The sequence below is a fragment of the Capra hircus genome, chromosome 14 (genome assembly GCF_001704415.2).
Source record: "Capra hircus breed San Clemente chromosome 14, ASM170441v1, whole genome shotgun sequence".
Taxonomy (NCBI): domain Eukaryota; kingdom Metazoa; phylum Chordata; class Mammalia; order Artiodactyla; family Bovidae; genus Capra; species Capra hircus.
The window spans coordinates 51,131,268-51,151,635 of record NC_030821.1 but is presented as its reverse complement, the minus strand read 5'-3'; the positions used below and the strand labels follow the sequence as shown (position 1 = coordinate 51,151,635).

The following is a 20,368-nucleotide window of genomic DNA, read 5'->3' as shown; positions in this document are numbered from 1 at the left end:
AATTTTGAAGGTAGATAATACACAACTTTATAGATCTATTTATTCTTATACTATCAGTCTCCTTGTATGCTTTTTTATTTTAAAAATAGAAGATTTAATATTCCAGGGATATAGTGGACTTAGATTTGAATTATTTAAAATATTTTTGTAAACTGTTCATTCCTTTAACATACTTTTAAACATATTAAGAAGAAATTTGTAGCATGTATATATAGTATAGAGAATAACAGCAAAACAAATATTCATGTATCTATCACCCAGTTCAAGAAACAGAATATTAGCAATCCATTAGTTTCCCCATTGCCCTTCCCCAATTCAGTTTACCTCCCTCTGTCCCTCAAGTAACCATGACAAAACTTTGTATTTGTATTGTCCCTTGACTTTTTGTAAAACGAATTCTTGTTTATCCCTAAACAATAAATTGTTGAACTTTTTCATTTTTGAAACTTTAACAAATGGAATAATTTCTCCTAATACTTATTTTTAATATAATCAAAGTAACACTTGTGACATTCACCCATGTTGATGTATACAGATATTCATTAATTTTCAATTCCATATAATATTCACAATTCAGTTACGTGTTCTTCCCTTGATGGACTTTTGAGTCATGGCTAGATTTTGGCGACTACAAACATTAACTTTTTAAAGAATTTGTTTGATATGGATTAAAAAAAAAAGACTATTGAATTTGTTACAATATTGCTTCTGGTTGATGTTATGGTTTTATTTATTTTTTGGCTGTGGGATCTTCGCTCCCCAAGCAGGGATCAGATCTGCCCTCCCTGCATTGGAAGGCAAAGTCTTAACCACTGGACCACCAGGAAGTCCCAAACATTGACTTCTTATCTGTGTCCCATGAGCCAAAGCGGAACTGCTAGGCAAATTGCTTCATCTTTGAATTTCATGAAAAATGCATTTGCTTTTCTTTGAACTTGAGGATTTGAGATTGAGATCATTTATTTCAAATCAAATAAATTTGTATAATTTATTTCAAAATTATACAAATTGATAATTTTATATCAATTTTAGCTGTTTTTCTAGGAAAATTGTTTGCTTTTGAAATTAGAGATAATTGATTTATTCAAAAAGGTCAGGAAGTGAGAAATTCCTGATTATTTAGATATGTTTCTATCATAGATGTGAGGACTTCTGTCCGACATGGCACTAGTGGTAAAGAACTGCCTGCCAATGCAGGAGATGTAAGAGACATGGGTTCAGTCCCTGAGTCGGGAGGATCCCCTTGAGGGAGGGTATGGCAACCTATTCCAGCGTTCTGGCCTGGAGAGCTCTATGGACAGAGGAGCCTGAAGTGACTTAGCACATACGTAGTTGTGGAGATACAGATATATAAATAAAATAAGATAGAATCAATTTCAGAAATCAGAATGTAATATTAATAATAATGGCTAACTTTAATATATACAAAACAGAATGACTGTCCTGGTGTGTGCCACATGAATAACTGAATATCAGCCACTGCCTGGAAGTAGTTTTTTGTGTGTGTGCATAAATGTCTGAATATGGAAAGTGACTTCTTGATTTGGGGATAAAAGAGGAATTTTCTGTTTATTCAGCCTGGTTTGATTCCCAGTGCACCTTCTACTGTCTGGAAATAAGATGGGCTATAAGAGGCTGGATAAATTTTTCACTGTAATGCTGAAAATGATACAAATGATACAAATTCAGGAAAAGATGAGTCAATAATAGCTATCGTAATTGTCAACTTTACCATTAGTGTTTATTGCCAGTGCTTTCCTTATTTGAGAATGTTTTACAAGTGAAACTTTGTGCATTTCTGATATAATGCCCTCTCTTCTGAAAAGTCCTTGTTTTACAACAATGTAAAATTCACTTTCTAGATTTCTTTCCTTCCTCCCTGCCTCCTTACTTAAGACATGATGTTTGCCCTTGCCTGGGCCAGCCACCTGTTCATGTAAGTAGCAGAGATGCAGTAAGAAACAAGATCCAATCCTGCCCGCACAGTAGTAGGTAGAGCTCATTGGAAGAGAAGAATAGCAGGTAGTTCACAGGCATCTTAAGAAGGGATGAGGAAAAGCCTCCACTATTAAGATATTTTAAAAAACGTGTTCTTTAATTAAAAATAAATACTCAATAAATTTAAGTACTTGTTTACTTTTTTTTAGGTCACTTTTATACATATATTTTCAGAGCTTGAAAGAAAAACAAAAATCATTATGAGTTTCCTAAAATACCATCCTGTATTCTTGTTTGATTGCATGAAAGAGGAGAACTGCTTTTCTTATTACTTCAACAATTTTTTTTTAATTCCATGAGTCATGACTTCTGGAAACGTCTTATTTAGAAGACATTTAGTGGTCATTGATCATTTTTTGTGTGTGTGATTATTTTTATGAAATCATAAGTATTACATGCCATGTGGAACTATGTAAAAAACACATAGGATGGTTTCTTGAATCCATGTTGTACTCAAACACTTAATAACACAAAAATGGGCTGTGGTTGGGGAGGAGAGGGCAGAACAATTCAGGCAGAGAAAGTGTGCAGCATGCAGTATATAGAGAAACACAACTAGCTTTTTCCAGAAAGAGAGGAGGATGTTGCTGGAGGGCTGGGGGAAGAAAGCCCCATTGCTCCCGCGGGGATGCTAAGGAGGATAAAGTCTGGTGGCCACTCTGTTTTTGGGAAGACTGGGGGCAGTGCTGAGGGAGACAGAGAAGAAAGAGGGGTGAAGGGGTTGAGGTGAGTGGGAATCACAGGTTTCTGAGATGGTCCAGCATGGAAAAGCTCTGAGAATTACACAGCATTAGAAGAGATAGCAGGGCTTCCCTGGTGGCTCAGATGGCAAAGAAGCCACCTACAATGTAGGAGACCTGGGTTCAATCCCTGGGTTGGGAAGATCCCCTGGAGGAGGGCATGGCAACCCACTCCAGTATTCTTGCCTAGAGAATCCCCATAGACAGAGAAAAGCTTGGCAGGCTTCGGTTCATGGGATCACAAAAAGTTGAACATGACCGAGCGACGAAACACACACACACAGAGAAAGGAAATAGCTAATGCTTACTCAGGGCTTCCTTTGTTTCAGGTACTAAGTATCTTACAGATGTTATCACATTTATTATTGTGGAAACCACAAGAGATAGGTGCCATTATTTTCTCCATTTTACAGATGAGGAAACAAAATAATACTTGGGACATCCCTGCCAGTCTAGTGGTTAAGACTTTGCCTTCCAATGCGATCCCTGGTTGGGGAGCTAAGATCCTACATGCCTCATGGCCAAAAGTCCAAAACATAAAACAGAAGCAGCATTGTAACAGATTCATTAAAGACTTTAAAAAATGGTCCACATTTAAAAAGTCTAAAAAAACCAGAAAACAGAAATTAATACTTACCCAAAGCTACACAGTTCCTAAGAGGCAGAAGCCAAAACCCTGTCAGTTCTATGGAACCCTTCACTCTTTACCTCTGCAATGAATACATTTCTGCCTGTGACTTCATGTGACACTCACAACCACCTCTCTGGCGTTATTATCCCCAGGTGAGTCATGTGGATGGTCAAGATACATGATTAGGCAATGTGTAGGAGAGGGCAGCTAAAGATTTAAAGATTATAAATTGCTGAGTCTTTTATTTTCCCCCATGTTACATACTTTTCTGACTTCAAAACAAAATAAAGGGGAAAGATTGTGATCCCACCCCTTCTCCATATCCCAGAAATATTCTAGCCATTCATTTGTATCTTCGTTTTTTGAATTCAATGCACTTCCCCTAGAAGTGGGTTGCCATTTCAGAAGTCATGGATATCACTTCTTAATTCCTAACCAAATTGAAAGACAGTTATTAATAGTGGTCCTAACCCATTGAACTCCAGTTGCCCTCGGAGCCCCTGAGGCTTTGGAAAGTGGGAATGACTCTTTAGGGCTTTCCTAGTGGCTCAGACGGTAAAGAACCACCTACAATAAGGAGACCCAGATTCGATCCCTATGTCGGGAAGATTCCCTGGAGAAGGGAATGGCTACCCACTCCAGTATTCTTGCCTGGAGAATCCCATGGACAGAGAAGCCTGGTGGACTATAGTCCATAGTGTTGCAAAGAGTCGGGTACAAATAAGCAAGTAAGCACACAGTGACTCTTTAAAGCTTTGTTTGGTTAGTGTGAGAAAAAACTATGGAAGCCTGGCTCTCCCAGAGCTTTGGTAGAATTGGCTGTTAAAGGTGGCATTGACCTTACCATCAAAAGCAGACAAGGCTCCCAGTAGCATGGGGTAGAGTTGGTTTGTATCTTTGGGACATTCAAAGATCAGGGTTTTTCCATGTAAATTGTGACAAGTTTTAACTTTTAGATAATTTCTGCATTTACAGATGAAGAATGAGAGATTAAGCGAAAGAAGGAACATTGCCTCATTTTTATATTGCCAGTTAATGACTGGACCTGGGCTAGAGTTAAGTCTCTGCCCCTTATCCTAGTGCTCCAGTGGGATTAAAGCCAGTGAGACCTTACTGCCTTTTTCTGGTGCATCATGAACGGTAGCTGCCTCCGTACTCAGAATGCTTCCCAGGCAGCCTTGTAGACCTGCAGCCTTCATTGGTGATACTCTGTATGCTCTGATGACAACAGTGTTCCCTGACTCACTCTTTGAGGGACACTAGGATATCAGGCATGCACATTCCCTGCCCTGAAGTGCTTAGAGTTTGGTGGGAGAGACAGTCATAAAACAATTAATACTGTGTGTTTAATTATATTTGTGTGGTAAACAACACATAGGATAAGTTGTTCAGTTGCTAAGTCGTGTCCGACTCTTTGCAACCCCATGGACTGCAGTACACCAGGCTTCCCTGTCCTTTACTATCTCTCGGAGTTTGCTCAAACTCATGTCCATTGAGTTGATGATACCATCTAACCATCTCATCCTCTGTCTCCCGCTTCTCCTCCTGCCCTCAGTCTTTCACAGCATCAGAGTCTTTTCCAATGAGTCAGCTGTTTGTGTCAGGCGGCCATAGTAGTGGAGCTTTGGCTTCAGCATCAGTCCTTCCAATGAATATTCAGGGTTGACTGGTCTGATAGGTAGTGGATGCTGGTTAAGTGTAACAGCATCCACTTAGGTTAGGGTCCTAAGTCCTAACCTAAGTCCAGGTTCAAGGGCAGCTTCTCTAAGGAAGTCTGATTCAGATTCCCAAAGGGTTAGTGGGAGGAGTTAGCCAAATTTTGTGCACTGAATTGTGCCCTCCTCTGTGCAATTCATATGCTGAAGACCTAACTCCCAGTACCTCATAATGTGACTTTATTTGAGGAGAGGCTATTTAAAGACGTGATTAAGGCTACATGCCTTAAGCCAGCATGGCTGGTATCTCTAAAAGAAGAAGTTAGGACACAGACACACAGAAGGAGGACCACGTGGAGACACAGGGAGAAGACATCTGTCTAGAAGCCAAGGAGAGTGGCCTCGGAAGCCACTAACCCTGCAGACACCTTGATCTTGCACGTCGAACCTCCAGAATTTTGAGAAAATAAATTCCTGTTGTTTAAGCCACCCCATCTGTGGCGCTTTGTTATTGAGGCCCTAGTTGACTAATAAGCAAAAAGCAGGTTTGCGAGGCTTCAGGTGGAGTGAATGTAGGGTGACCTGGGGAGAACTGCGGTTGGCCATTTCAGTATTTAACAGGACTCACTCCATCTGCTTCCCTGATGGCTCAGATAGTAAAGTGTCTGCCTGCAATGCGGAAGACCCGGTTCAATCCCTGGATCGGGAAGATCCCCTGGAGAAGGAAATGGCAACCCACTCCAGTATTCTAGCCTGGAAAATCCCACGGACAGAGGAGCCTGGTAGGTTACAGTCCATGGGATTGCAAAGAGTCAGACACGACTGAGCGACTTCACATCATCATGGTCACTCCATCTGTTTGGAGCCCAAGAAACAGGAGAAGAACAGCATGTCACCCACATTCACAAAATCAAACAGCTTTTCAAGTTACACAAAGATAAATGAAGAGTTCTGAAATCAGGTCATGCATTTACTGGTTTAAAAAGATAATGCTATGAGACCAACTGAGAGAGTAGCATTGACATATATACACTACCATTTGTGAAATAGACAGCTAGTAGGAAGCTGCTGTATAGCTCAGGGAGCTCAGCTCGGTGCTCTGTGATGATGGCCTAGAGAGGTCGGGGGAGGGAAGTCCCAGAGGGAGGGGATATATGTATACTTCAGCTTATTCATGTTGTTGTTCAGCAGAAACCAATACAACATTGTAAAGCAATTATCCTCCAGTTTTAAAAAAAGAGATAATACTAATTTTGATATGCAAAATTCCATGTTCATTGATGTCCCACTCTTTTCTGACCTTACCGTGTGTAGACCTGCTTCTTGGTATGTTACGTGCTCACAGGGTTCTTTTGCCAAAAGCATCTTTCTCAGCCTTTTCCTGCCCCTAAGAATCCAATATATAGTTCAAAATAGCCAAAATCTTATGTACATGATACCTTAGGCCCCTAGTTTGTCCTCTTTTACTGATTATGTAAACCAATGGTTTTTCACAGGAAAGTCTCAGAACCACTTACACTCTTAAAAATTATTGAGGATCCCAAGGAGTATTTATGTATTATGTTATATACATATATAACATATATGTATTATGTTAGTATTTATGTATTAGATATATATATCTTGTATAATATATATCTTATATAATATATAATATATATCTTGTATGATATATATATCTTGTATATATATTATATATCTATTAGGTATATCTACTATATAAGTTAAAACTGAGAAATTAAAATACTTTAAAAAGATACTCCCATTACATATTAAATAAAACATTTTTAATGAAAAATAAATCCCCCCACCTAAAAAATTAGATTAGCATAATTTTACATATTTCAGATCTTTTTAGTGTCTCACTTGATAGGAGACAGCTGGATACTTATACCTGCTTCCTCATTCAAACCATTAGAGTATATTGTTTTGATTGAAGTATGTGTAAAAATCAGGCCTCACAAAGCTGTGCAGTGAGAAAAAGCAGGGATATTTTAGCAGCCTTTTCTGAAAAATATGGAGATTCTTCTTTGATGCTATACCAAGACTTGGCAAGTGGTAGTTTCTTAAAGATTAGATGTAGTGTGCATACTGAATCCATATCAATAAACTTTTGTACTCAGTTACATTAAAGTCCAATGGTCAAAAAAAAGGGGGGTTGGCAAGTTCCCTGGTGGTCCAATGGTTAAGACTTCATCTTGTAATGCAGGGGGTGCCGGTTTGATCCCTGGTTGGGGAGATGAGATCCCACATGCCTCAGGGCCAAAAACCCAAAACATAAGACCAGAAGCAATATTGCAATGAATTCAACAAAAACTTTAAAATACTAAAATCACCTTAAAAAACTTCAGTGGTCATTGTATGGCTGCTATAACAAATTAATACAAACTAGGTGTCTTAAAACAACAGAAATTTACTCTCTCACAGGTTTCAGGCTAGAAGTCTGAAATCAAGGTATGAGCAGGGCTACACTCCCTCCAAGGGCTTGAGTGGTTCCTTACCTCCAGTGGCTGTCTGCCTCTGTCTTCACATGGCCTTCTCCCCCATATGTCCCAGTGTCGTCTCTTCCATCTCTTTTAAGGACACGTGTCCTTGGATTCAGGGCCCATGTGGATGGTCCAGATGATCTATCTCATGATCCTTTTCGGGGCCACCATTCCACCCATGGCAGTCCTCTTTCATTTTGAATAGATCCTTGATGCCTGCCTGGTTTTGTAACTTCATGCATTAGTCATTTGGAAAAATACTAACTCACTGATATATGCAGATCTTCCAAATGTTGACACATTTTGTTTTAACAACATGTTAAAAAAATCATATTTGTTAATATCACCAACCAAATGAATCAAAAAACTCTTTCAGAGGAGAAAAGCAGTCAGGCTCATGGTGGCAGAAACAAATTTTCCAAAACTCTTGAGTTTCACTTGAGGGCTTGAACTTTATCATTGCCAACAAATACATTGAGTTGTTTTCCTAGATGTGACAGGCTTACTTTGTTCATTTCCAAGAAAATGTCTGCCAAGTACCCAAGTTTGGCAAATATTGTCATTTGTCAGTTGTCCTTTTGAGTAAATATGGTGTTTTTTGTAAAAGGAGCTAGTTCAGCTTTTTGAACTCCAACAACCACTCAGAGATCGGCTTTCCCTCCAGACCATCTTTATCGTACAGCAGATTGCCTTATGCATACTTCCTATTTTGTCACAGAGAAAGGTACTCAAAAGTTGAGATTCAGTAAAATTAATAATGTTTACTGCTGTGTCAGGGACATCCTTAAATGAACTTGGCTTTTTTCTGTTTTTAGACTGCAATTGAGTGACAGTAGAGAATACAATGCGTACTGGTACAGCAGTGTGACTGCCTTAGTTCAGGCCAGGGCACCAACCATTCTAGCCATTATATTACTTTTACACCATCAGTGCAAATGGCAACACAGTGAAAAAGGCAAATAACACCTTAGTGTTAGTATGAAAATAGTTTGAGCTCATAGACCCCCTGAAAGAGTCTTAGCACCTTCTAGGGGTCCACAGACTACACTTGGAAAACTGGTGTATACCATTCAGTTACAACTAAATCATCATGGACTGGTTAAAATTTTAATGTATGGGTATTTCTTACATCATTAATAGAACTGGTTCCTTAGAAATGAAATAGATGCATGTACCTAAAAATAAAAAAAAATTGTAAAAGAAGCTTATAATGAAAAAGTCTCTCACCTCAGCATTCCTCTGAAGCAAATACTGTTTTAGGGAAAACAACCTTTTTATTATAGAAAATTTCAAACATGTACAAAACTAGTCTGAGTTGTATAGTTAGCTTCCATAAACATGTTGCCCAGTTACAACCATTGTCTACTTATGACTATATCTTATTTTGGCTAATCACTATCCCATCCCCCCATATACGTAATTTTGGAGCAAATCTGAGACATTAGGTCATTTCACCATAAATATTTCAGTGTTATCTCTAAAATATACACTTAAAAAAAAATGTAACACAGTAACATCATCATACCTAAAAGGAAAAACACAGTGAATTCTTAATCAGATGTTTGAATTTCCCCAGTTGCCTCATAATTTTTTCAGTTTGTCTAGTCCAATCCAGACAGGCATACATTAGAACAATATGCATTCATTAGAATTGGTAGTTGATGGATCTTTTTGTCTTTTAATCTTTGTTTTTTGCCTTTCTTTTTTCTTTCACAAGTTGTATAATGAAGAAATAAGATCCTTTGTCCTGTAGAATTTCCCACTAAATTTTATTAATTGCATTCCTGAAATATCATTCACCTCTGATCTCTTTGTTGCCTATAAATTGGAAGTTAAAGCCAATAATTTGTGAGATTTGGGTTCAGGTATTTTGGCAAAAACACTTCATAAGTGCTGGTGTGTTTTTCCATCAGAAAGCTTGAAAGGTCTGGCTGGTTTTCCTTTTATGAGATGAGTAAATGTCAATGCCCATTGCCTTGACGCATTAACTCGTTGCTGTGGTTGTAGCCTCCAAGTCGTGTCTGCCTCTTTTGAGACCCGATGGACTGTAGCCTGCCAGGTTCCTCTGTCCATGGGATTTTCCAAGTAAGAATGCTGGAGTGGGTTCCATTTCCTTCTCCAGGGGATCTTCCCCACCCACGAATCAAACCCACATCTTTTTTCTGCATTGGCAGGTGGATCTTTATCACTGAGACATCTGGGAAGACCGACAGTAACTAATTAGGGGTTGCAAAATGGTATTTTAATTCTGTTCTTCATTCATTAGCTGGAATTCTATAAAGAGAAACATCCCCTCATCAGCTCTTTGGTTAACTTAGGGTGTAGTTTGTATTGGAAAGGCATGACAAAGGCTTGATTTTTATTCTTTATTTACCAGTTTGAAAAAAAAAATGATTTAGTTCCTTAGCATCATTCAAAAGTAATCCTTAAGGTTTGTTTTGTATTTTTTAGTATCTTTGTAAACTCCTGAACATAACATTCAGCGTGTTTCAGTTCGTCATTATTATTATTATTGCTTAGGCTCCATTTTCCATCTTTGGTTAACTCTTTCAGTGACCTCTTGGGGCTTTGATGTAACTCTAGTAATCACTGACATCATACCAGGGAATAAGGAAGACCAGGCTCGTCTGTACATAGATTGTAGCCCACCAGGCTCCTCTGTCCTTGGAATTCTCATCTGTACACTTCCTGGTCAGCCAGTTCTACATGGAGCCTTAACTCATTTTATGTGTGTATGTGTTAGTTGCTGAGTTGTGTTTGACTCCTTGTGATCCCATAGAATGTAGAATTCTCCAGGCAAGAATACTGGAGTGAGTAGCCATTCCCTTCTCCAGGGGATCTTCCCTACCCAGGGATTGAACCCAGGTTTCCCGAATTGCAGGTAGATTCTTTACCATCTGAACCACCAGGGAAGCCCTAACTCATTTTAATGGTAAATATTTAGAGACCACTATCCAGATGCAGGTGGTGCTCATTTCACTGGAATGGTCATTGATTTTAGACCTTTTCTGCCAGAGTTGAGTGGTACATATGTATGTGTATTTTAGAGATAAAATATGAAACAGAATGTTACTTCCAACTGAAACTCAGTACTTTAGATTTGTGTTTTATTTTAAATCCCCTAGACCTCTTTTCTCCCACATCAAAATTCTTGATTCTTAAAGACACAAAGGTAGTTATTTATTTTATTTACCCCACCAACAATATGATTGCTTGAATTTAAGATTTTAAGGTTTTTTTTTTTTTTTTCAGTTCCTTTTGTCCTTCGGGTTTACCCTCCTAGAAATATACTTTGTTTTGAAGTCACTTGAAATGATTCCTCTAGCTTAGCTAGGTCTCTTGAGAAGGTCTCGTCTTGAGAAGGAACCATATTTAATCTTCTCTGCTTTTAGTTGCTGTTTTATTTCCCTGAATATCTATATAATAAATGTATATCTTCCTTGATTTTTGTCAATTTTGAACATACAGTTACATATAATAAATAAAACTTGAACTCCTCCCCTCACTGTAGTAAGGTTACCATTTTAAAATATTCCATTTATCACTCTATAACTTTTATATTTAAAAACGTTTGTTTCTTCTTCTATCAACAATAGATGGTGGGATTGAAAGGTTTTGAAATTTTATACACTTAATGTACTATACATGGGGCCCAGTGGAGGGCAGTGTGCATATTAGGTAATCAATACTTACTAAATTGCGTATTTATTATACTCTTTGCCAAATAAAATGTTAGTCTTCAATTAATGCAGATATTAGCTAAATTAATAATTAGTTTTATAACTCATGATGTCAGATTAAAGAATTAGAATCAGGAATAGTCATCTTTGTCTCCTTTCCTTTTTCCCTCATTCTCTGTAAATGATTTGGATGTGGCATCACTTTTTTAATGTCTGTGTTATTCTGTTTTTAAAAGATATGTTATTGTGTTGCAAATTTGGTATGAATAGAAAAAAATTACACAGGAAGAGAACTTGAAAGTGTTTTAATTAGGTAAAAGGTTAATCTACAATAAAATCTTAGAAAGTAAATTCATATGAATGAAGTTGTTAATGCTGAACTCTGGGACCCAAACTGGAAAAAAGCAAAAAACTTTTCCTTATTTATAACATAATCTATTGAATCATGAAAATAAGGTAGAAAATGATTTCCCTCCCTTAGCATACAAAAGAATGCATAAAAATGACCTTGTGATCTCTGTGTCCATTAATGGAATCTGAATTAGGCAGCATTTTAAAGGAAACATGGGTAATTAATCATGGATTAAAACTTACTGACCATATCATATAAATCATTTCAGACAAATTTAAACCCAAAGGCCTACTCCAAATTCCAATGTCAAGTAAAATTATAGAGTACATTATTAATAAGATGACTTTCTGCATGCAAGATTAATAGAAAAGACTTTTGAGAGTTGAGAAAATGATTTAATTGGATGTCGAATTCAAAGATTTTATTTCCTAAGATGAACAACCTCTAATTGTTATTTTGGTCCACTGCTATATGAGATGAATGTAATTACATCATAGGTTACTAATTCTCTTTTATAGAGTTAGATTCCTTCACTGTAACATTAATGTTTATGTAAACCAACATGCATTTAAGCAAAAAGATACATAAGCACTGTTTTACATAACAATTTTATTGGAATTTGAGATACAGAAAATCACACTTTAAAATTATATTGTCAGAAGTCTTTATCAAATTATCAGGCTCCTTTATATTTCAGTGTCTACAGTCCCATTGTGTGCTTATACTTTTATTGTGTTCCTTTATTATATACAGTTCATCCAAGTACATCTTTAATCATGTGTTACATTGTGTTCTTGCTTCAAACTTGTTTCTCAGTCAAAATGCTTTCAGTCTTCCCTGATTGCTCAGATGGTAAAGAATCCACCTGCAATGCAGGAGACCCAGGTTTGATCCCTGGGTTGGGAAGATCCCCTGGAGAACAGTATGGCTACCTGCTCCACCCCAGTACTCTTGCCTGGAGAATTCAATGGATAGAGGAGCCTAGCAGGCTGCAGTCCATGGAGTCACAAAGAGTTGGACACAAATGAGCAACTAACACTTTCACTTTCAAGAGACTTTCAGTACAGTGAAATCAAGTGTAGTTCTAAAAGTTATCAACCATCTCAAAATTTCAAACACAAAGTCTGAAAAAAAAGTGAAAGTTTCATATTAACCTGCTCTGAAATATTAGGGAAATGTTTTATTGGACACTCATTGACCTTTCCAAGCCATTTTATTATGCACAGTAAAACTCCTGTTTTAGAGAAGTGACAGGGCATAGTAGTTAAGTGTATGGACTCTGGGGGAATCCAGTGGTTAAGACTCCCTGCTGTCAATACAAGGGGTACAGGTTGGATCTGTTAGGGACCTAAGATCCCACATGCAGTGTGATGTGACCCAATAAATAAATAAAAGCATGGACTCTGGAACCAAAGTACCTGGGCTCTGGGACTTCCCTGGTGGTCCAGAGGTTAAGACTGCACTCCCAATGCAGAGGGTGCAGGTTCGATCCCTGGTCAGGGAACTAGATCCCACATGCCACATTTAAGAATTCATATGCCACAACTAAAGATCTCATGTGCTGCAAGTAAAAAAAGAAAAAAAGATCCTGCACGCCACAACTAAGATCCAGTACAGCCAAATAAATAAACATTATTAAAAAACAAAGTACCTGGGTTCTAATCCCAAGCATACTAGTTACTGGCTAAGTAACATTTGGCCATGTTACTTGACTTTGTGTTTTTTCATCTGTTAAATGGGGTGATAATTTTATATAGCTGCTCAATATATATAAAGTGCTTGGAGAGTGCAGCACATATGTGCTATAGAACTGTTATTAATGGAAATTATTATTATGACTTGTACTGTTAGCATTAGAAATTATTAAGGATACCAATAATTCTAGTTATTTTATATTAGTGTTCAGAAATATTTTTATAACCATTTCATCAGGAAATTGTAATATTACCCCATGTAATTTTCAAAGTGTTTTAGACATTCTGGAGCCAAACATAAACCCAAGAAAACACATCTCTAGTCTGTAATGAAAGCCAAGAGGATTCATATGCAGAAATTCATTTCCTATTCATCTTTTTCCTTTAATAACTATTTAGGTGTCTTTTCTGTGTAAGAGGGTCTAAGGATCCTGGGAATAACAGGGTGAATCACTTATGGAACTTGTTGACAATTCCTGGATAATAGAGGATGTTAAGAAATAGATATAAAGATATAGATATATAGAAATATAGATATATTTCTATGTATATTTATATTCTATATATATTTCTATATATCTATATAGATACATAGATATAAAGAAATACTCTGAGGTAGAAAACAAGAGGTGCAGATAAAATGCTCATAGGAGCTTACAGAAAAGAGAGCATCCCCACTAAAAGATTAAAAAAATAATTCTTAAAGGAGCTTGTATTTGTATAATGCCTTGAAAAATCAGTCGGACTTATATAGAGAGAGAAATGAAGCCTGTGTTGCATATAAAGGAAAGGGCTTGTTTTGCTTAGAGCATGGAGTGCATGAAGGGGAAGTAAAGGTCATGTGATAGTCAAAATATAGAAGATCTAGGAGGCTAAACTGATAAGATCTCATTCAGTCATCATTAAGGTTTTTTTTTTTTTAAATTAAAGTGAAATCCATATAACATAAAGTTAACCATTTTAAAGTGTGCAATTCAGAGATATTTTGATTATTTACAATGTTTTGCAACCACTACTTCTGTCTAGTTGCAAACATTATCATCACCCTGGAATTAAACTCCATATGCATTAATGAGTTCTTGACCAGTCTCTCAGCCCCTGGCAACCACCAGCCTGCTCTTTTTTCCTTTGGACCTATCTATTCTGAATATTGTATGTAAGTGGATTCATTCAGGCTGTAAATTCTTATGTCTAACTTCTTTCCCTTAGCATGATGTTTTTGCCTTCACCCACCTTGTAGCATGCATCAGTGCTTCATTCCTTTTTATGACTGACTAGTATTCCATCGAGTATATGTACCACAGTTTGTCTATGTGGATGGACATTTTGTTGTTTCCATCTTTTGGTTGTTGTGAATAATGCTATTAACATACATGTATAAATATTTATTTGGGTAACTGTTTTCAGTTCTTTGGGATATATATCTAGGTGTGAAACTGCTGGGTCACATGGTAATTCTATATACAACTCTTTTAAGAACTGCCAAATTGTCTTCCCCAGCAGCTGCACCATTTTACTTTCCTACCAACAATGTATGAGGGCTCCAGTTTATCCACATCCTCACTAACAGTTTCTACTAAGTTGATTATTGATTATTGTTTATTATTTTTACCCTAATGCATGTGAAGTGGTATCTCTTTGTAGTTCTGATTTGAATTTTCCTAATGACTAGTGATTGGGCTCCAAAATCACTGCAGATGGTGATTGCAGCCATGAAATTAAAAGACGCTTACTCCTTGGAAGGAAAGTTATGACCAACCTAGATAGCTATTAAAAAGCAGAAACATTACTTTGCCAACAAAGGTCCATCTAGTCAAGGCTATGGTATTTCCAGTGGTCATGTATGGATGTGAGAGTTGGACTGTGAAGAAAGCTGAGCGCCGAAGAATTGATGCTTTGGAACTGTGGTGTTGGAGAAAACTGTTGAGAGTCCCTTGGACTGCGAGGAGATCAAACCAGTCCATCCTAAAGGAGATCAGTCCTAGGTGTTCATTGAAAGTACTGATGCTAAAGCTGAAACTCCAATACTTTGGCCACCTCATGCAAAGAGCTGACTCATTGGAAAAGACCCTGATGCTGGGAGGGATTGAGGGCAGAAGGAGAAGGGGATGACAGAGGATGAGATGACCGGATGGCATCACAGACTCGATGGACATGAGTTTGGGTAAACTCCGGGAGTTGGTGATGGACAGGGAGGCCTGGTGTGCTGCGATTCATGGGGTTGCAAAGAATCAGACACAACTGAGTGACTAAACTGAACTGAGTGATGTTGAATATCTTTTTATGTCCTTGTTGGCCATGTATATATCTTGTTAGGAGAAATGTCTATTCAGGGCATTTGCTGACTTTTTAATTGTGTTATTTATCTTTTTGTTGAGCTGTACAACTTCTTTATCCTGGGTACTAGACTTTTATCAGATATATGATTTGCAGTTGTATTTTCTCACTCTATAGATTGTCATTTTAATTTCCTGATGATGACCTTTGATTCACAAAAAGTTTTAACTCTTTTTGGCATCATATCTAAGAATTGAAGTCTAATTTATGTGTTTTTTCTTTTATTGGTCATGTTTATGGTGCCATATCTAAGAATCCATTGTCAAATCCAGTGTTATGAAAATTCACCCCTGTGTTTCCATCTAAGAGTTTTAATAGTTTTTAGTCTTTTAAGTCACTGATCCATCTTCAGGTAATTTTTGCATGTGGTGTGAGGGAGGAGTCCAGTTTGATTCTTTTACATGTGAATAGCCAGTTGGCCAAGCACCATATGAAGAGACTATCCTTTTGCCATTGAATCATCTTGGCACTCTTGATGAAAATCAGTGGGCCATGGATGTACAGGTTTATTTATTAACTCCATTCTACTCCAGTGGTCTATAGAGCTGTCTTTATGCTGAGATCATGCTGTTTTGATCATTATAGCTTTGTGACAAAATTTGAAATCCGTAAGTGTGAGACCTTGTTCAGTGTTGTTTTGGCTATATGGCCCCCCTGCAATTCTATGTGAATTTGAGGATCAGTTTTTTCATTTCTGCAAAACAACAAAATTATCAAAGACTCTGAGTGCTTAAATGGGAAAGGGAGGGAAGATTTAAGAAGTCTAAGAAGAATCCAACTAGTGTGAACTAGTTGAGCTAGTGTGAACTAGTTTGAACTAGTGTGACTGGGTATGAGGAGGTACTATGAATAAAAGATGATTGAAGGGAAAACCATTAATTTATTCATTTATGAGGGGAGATATTTAGCAGGTAGTTGGAAATTTGGAACTACAGTTGAAGAAGAGGTAATGATTCAGATAGACTTCCCAGGTGGCACAGTGGTAAAGAACCCACCTGCCAATGCAAGAGATGGGGGTTCAACCCCTTGATTGGGAAGATCCTCAAGAGGAGGAAATGGCAACCGGTACTACTGTTCTTGCCTGGAGGATTCAGTGGACAGAGGAGCCAGGCAGGCTACAATCCATGGGTCTCAAAGAGTTGGACATGACTGAGTGGGTGTGCACACACACACACACACACACACACACACACACACACACACACAGAGTTACTCTCCAGTATCAAAGCAAGACCTTTCTGAATACTCTCTTGATTAAATTGAATTGGGAGGTTTTCTAGTTGGCCTGGTGTGAACAGCCACTATTCCTGGCCCTCTATGAGTGTTCAGTATTGTTCCTTCTGATGCTTCAGTGGCTTGTTCTTTCCTCAACCCTGAGTAGTTTCCTTCCATGCATGCACTGACCAGCTCTGGTGAATTCTCATGGAGGACCCTTTGCAGATCTCTGGGATTCTCTGTTGTCTGTCTGTCTCCCCGACTTGGTCCTGTGAATTCCAGCCATCTTGTTCTCCCTGAACTCACAGCTCTGTCTCCTCAGCTCAGGGAATCTGCTGGACTCGCCTGTGATTCCCCTTTCCTTTCCATCGCCTGTAATTTCTCTGAAGGTTATAAACTGAGACAAACTCTGTTCACTTCCCATCCCTGAGGGATCACTCTCCTTCACTGCCTAACATGCAATATCTCAAGAACTGCTGTTTTATATATATGTTGTCTCTTTCCTTGTTGTTGGTTTACATGGGAGGGCAAATATGGCCCTTGTCACTCCATCTTATTCTTCTGGGTTCAGCGGTTTCCCCAAGGCTCTGCTTTTTTTTTTTTTTTTTGGCTGCACTGGGTCTTTGTTGCTTTGCACAGGTTTTCTCTAGTGGCGGTTAACGGGGGGCTACACTGTTGTGTTGTGCTGGCTTCTCATTCTGTGGCTTCTCTTGTTGTGGAGCACAGGCTCTAAATGCGCAGGCTCCGTAGTTGCAGTTCCCTGGGCTCTAGAGCGCGGGCTCAATAGTTGTGGGGCATGGGCTTTGCCGCTCCGCAGCACGTGGGGTCTTCCTGGATCAGGGATTGACCCGTGTGCCCTGCCTTGGCAGGTGGGATCACGAGGTAAGTCCCAAGGCTCTGCTCTTAATTGTCACCTCACAGTCTGAGGAGAGGAAAAGTTCCAAGAGTCTATAATAAATAGCCTCTGGTACAACCACTCTGTAAAATGAAGTGTGACTGTTGTTTAGTCTGCCTGTTTAATACTTCTTAAGTCTCTAGAATATTAGAAAGGTTTGCTGTGACTGGTGATTTATAGATTGTTTAGGCCAGACTTCAGAGCTCTTTGGCCTCCCTTAAACATGCCAGTGACATTTTCAAAACACAAGGAGCCATTGATAGATTGCAAATCAGTTTTCACTCTTTTACTTGGTATGGTTCTGCATACTTGGTTCTGCTTCTACTTGTTTCGTTTGGGTAAGGTTGCAGTGAAGGAAATTTTACTTTCTAAAGATCTTAATATTACCTAGGGCCCCCTAACACAGGCAGTTTACTGTGAATCAAGGGTTTGTTTCTGGAATACTAAAACCTTTTCTAGTCCAACACCAAGAGGTGCTGTGTGATTCTTGTTTATCTTACTCTTGAAAGTTTATTTGAAATTAGAAAGGGAAACTCCTACAGCTTTATTTGCATGAAAAAGAAAAGGCCAGTATTTTAATTATAGCAAGGGAAAGAGAGAACTTAAGAAAAACTGAAAATAATCATAAACTGATGAATGTATTTTTAAGCACTCATTATAGGGGCTTCCCTGGTAGCTCAGACGGTAAAGCGTCTGCCTATAATGCAGGAGACCTGGGTTCAATCCCTGGGTTGGGAAGATCCCCTGGAGAAGGAAATGGCGACCCAGTCTAGTATTCTTGCCTGGAAAATCCCATGGACTGAGGAGCCTGGTAGGCTACAGTCCATGGGGTAACAAAGAGTCGGACACGACTGAGCGACTTCACTCACTCACTATAGATACATTGGGTTTCCAGGTGGCACTAGTGGTAAAGAATCCACCTGCCAGTGCAGGAAACGCAAAAGGCATGGGTTTGATCCCTGGGTTAGGAAGATCCCCTATGGTGGGCATGGCAACCCACTCCAGGATTCTTGCCTGGAGAATCCCACGGACAGAGGAGCCTGATGGGCCACAGTCCATGGGGGTCACAAAGAGCCGGACACAACTGAAGCGACTTAGCACACACATAGGTACATCACTTGTTTGGCCATGGGGTGACAAAGAATGGGTAGGCTACCTTTTATTTTTATGTAGCTCCATGAATCTCAAAGATTTGGTCTTCAAAACAAACAAATCTTATTTAATAATAATTTATTTTCCTGTGTTTTTGATCAGTCACATATAACTGTCCATCAAAGCTTTGGTTGTTGTTGTTTAGTTGCTAAGTTGTGTTCAGTTCTTAGACTCTGTGGACTGTAGACCACTAGGCTCCTCTATCCATGGGTTAACTTGAAGTAATTGTGTAACTTCAGCATTGTATAATTTCAGACAAAAACAGAGAATCTTTCTGTGATAGGCAACCTGAATAGCCTAATTGTAGATGAATATATAGTTTCTTTTAGGCTTTTTGAGATATTGAAAATAGCTTTTTCTTCCTGGATTGGCCAGAGCTTGGGGACATTCAGTAAATAGCTTATGGTTTAGTTTTGAAGATAAATGTGATAAATAACAGAGAAAACAAAACAAGTAGTTGTTGCTGAGTGCCAAGTGGAGCAGTACAGATTCTAAGCATTGCAGTTATTTTATTACATAGAGAGTTTCCTGAGCTGAGCTATTGTAGTCCTGACAGGTAACTAGGACTGAAGAGAGGTATTCTGAGCAGGGAATAGTGGCTGTAAGTGTGCCATGGCAGAAGTGTTGGCTGTTTATTGTGGGTACCATACAGTGAGAAGACAGTCTGTCAGACAAATATGTACCTACACAGAGAGCAGTTGGACATTGTAGGTGGAAAAAGTAAGTGAGGGTCAGATACAAGATTCTGAGTTCTTTGCATTTGTACTCTGTACAGAGATGACAGTGAAAATGAGAGGGGTCATTGAAGAGACCTTGAAATGGAGAAAATCAAGGACCTAGTGACTAGTTGTGAGGATTGAGAAGGAAGAAGCGTCTAAACTTTTGAGCTAGGACCAGAGTGAGAAGTCAGAGAGGAGCGCTTCAGTGAAATGATGGCAGAGATCTCTGAGGCTTTTCCTAAAAATTCCCAACTTCTCTGTGTGTCTCCTAACTGGACAGCACCTTTCCCATGGCCCTTCTCCCTTAATCGTTGAACCTGGTAGGATAATGTGGAGTGAGGAAGGGTATTTAAGAGATCATGAGGTCTCTAGGCCTAATCACTTCACTTTACAGATAAGGAAATTGAGAACTTCAGATATTGTGACTTCCCTTCAGGCCACACAGCTAGGCTGGCCTCTTGGCACCATTTTCAGAAAATCTTCTAGCGAAGGTTTCTGTATATCATTCCAGTTTGTGGCAAAGTGAGTTGTGTGTTTCCCCACCATAATTCAATTAGTTATTGACTTGATTCCTTAAATCGTTTTTTCACCTTCCCAAATCAAACAAATTAATAATTAAAATAATTCCTTTCCAGAGATCTGATTTTTTTTTTCTTTTTATCCGTACACACCATGGCAAACTTCATAGTAGTACACAATGGGCATTAATGCCAAACTCGGGTCTGCTCTGTTTAAAAGTTGTTTGAGGGGAGCTGTTTGAAGGGAAAGGGAATGATTAACATTAATTTAAATCTGGAATGATGGTTGGATGGCA

At 38.5% G+C, this 20,368-nt stretch overlaps 1 protein-coding gene across 1 annotated transcript in view; it reads left to right on the top strand.

Annotated features, from left to right (window-relative positions):
• Window positions 1–20,368, top strand: part of LOC102172279 (serine/threonine-protein kinase Sgk3) — a 112,350-nt gene that overhangs the window by 27,596 nt on the left and 64,386 nt on the right. The gene's annotated exons all lie outside the window — the stretch shown is intronic.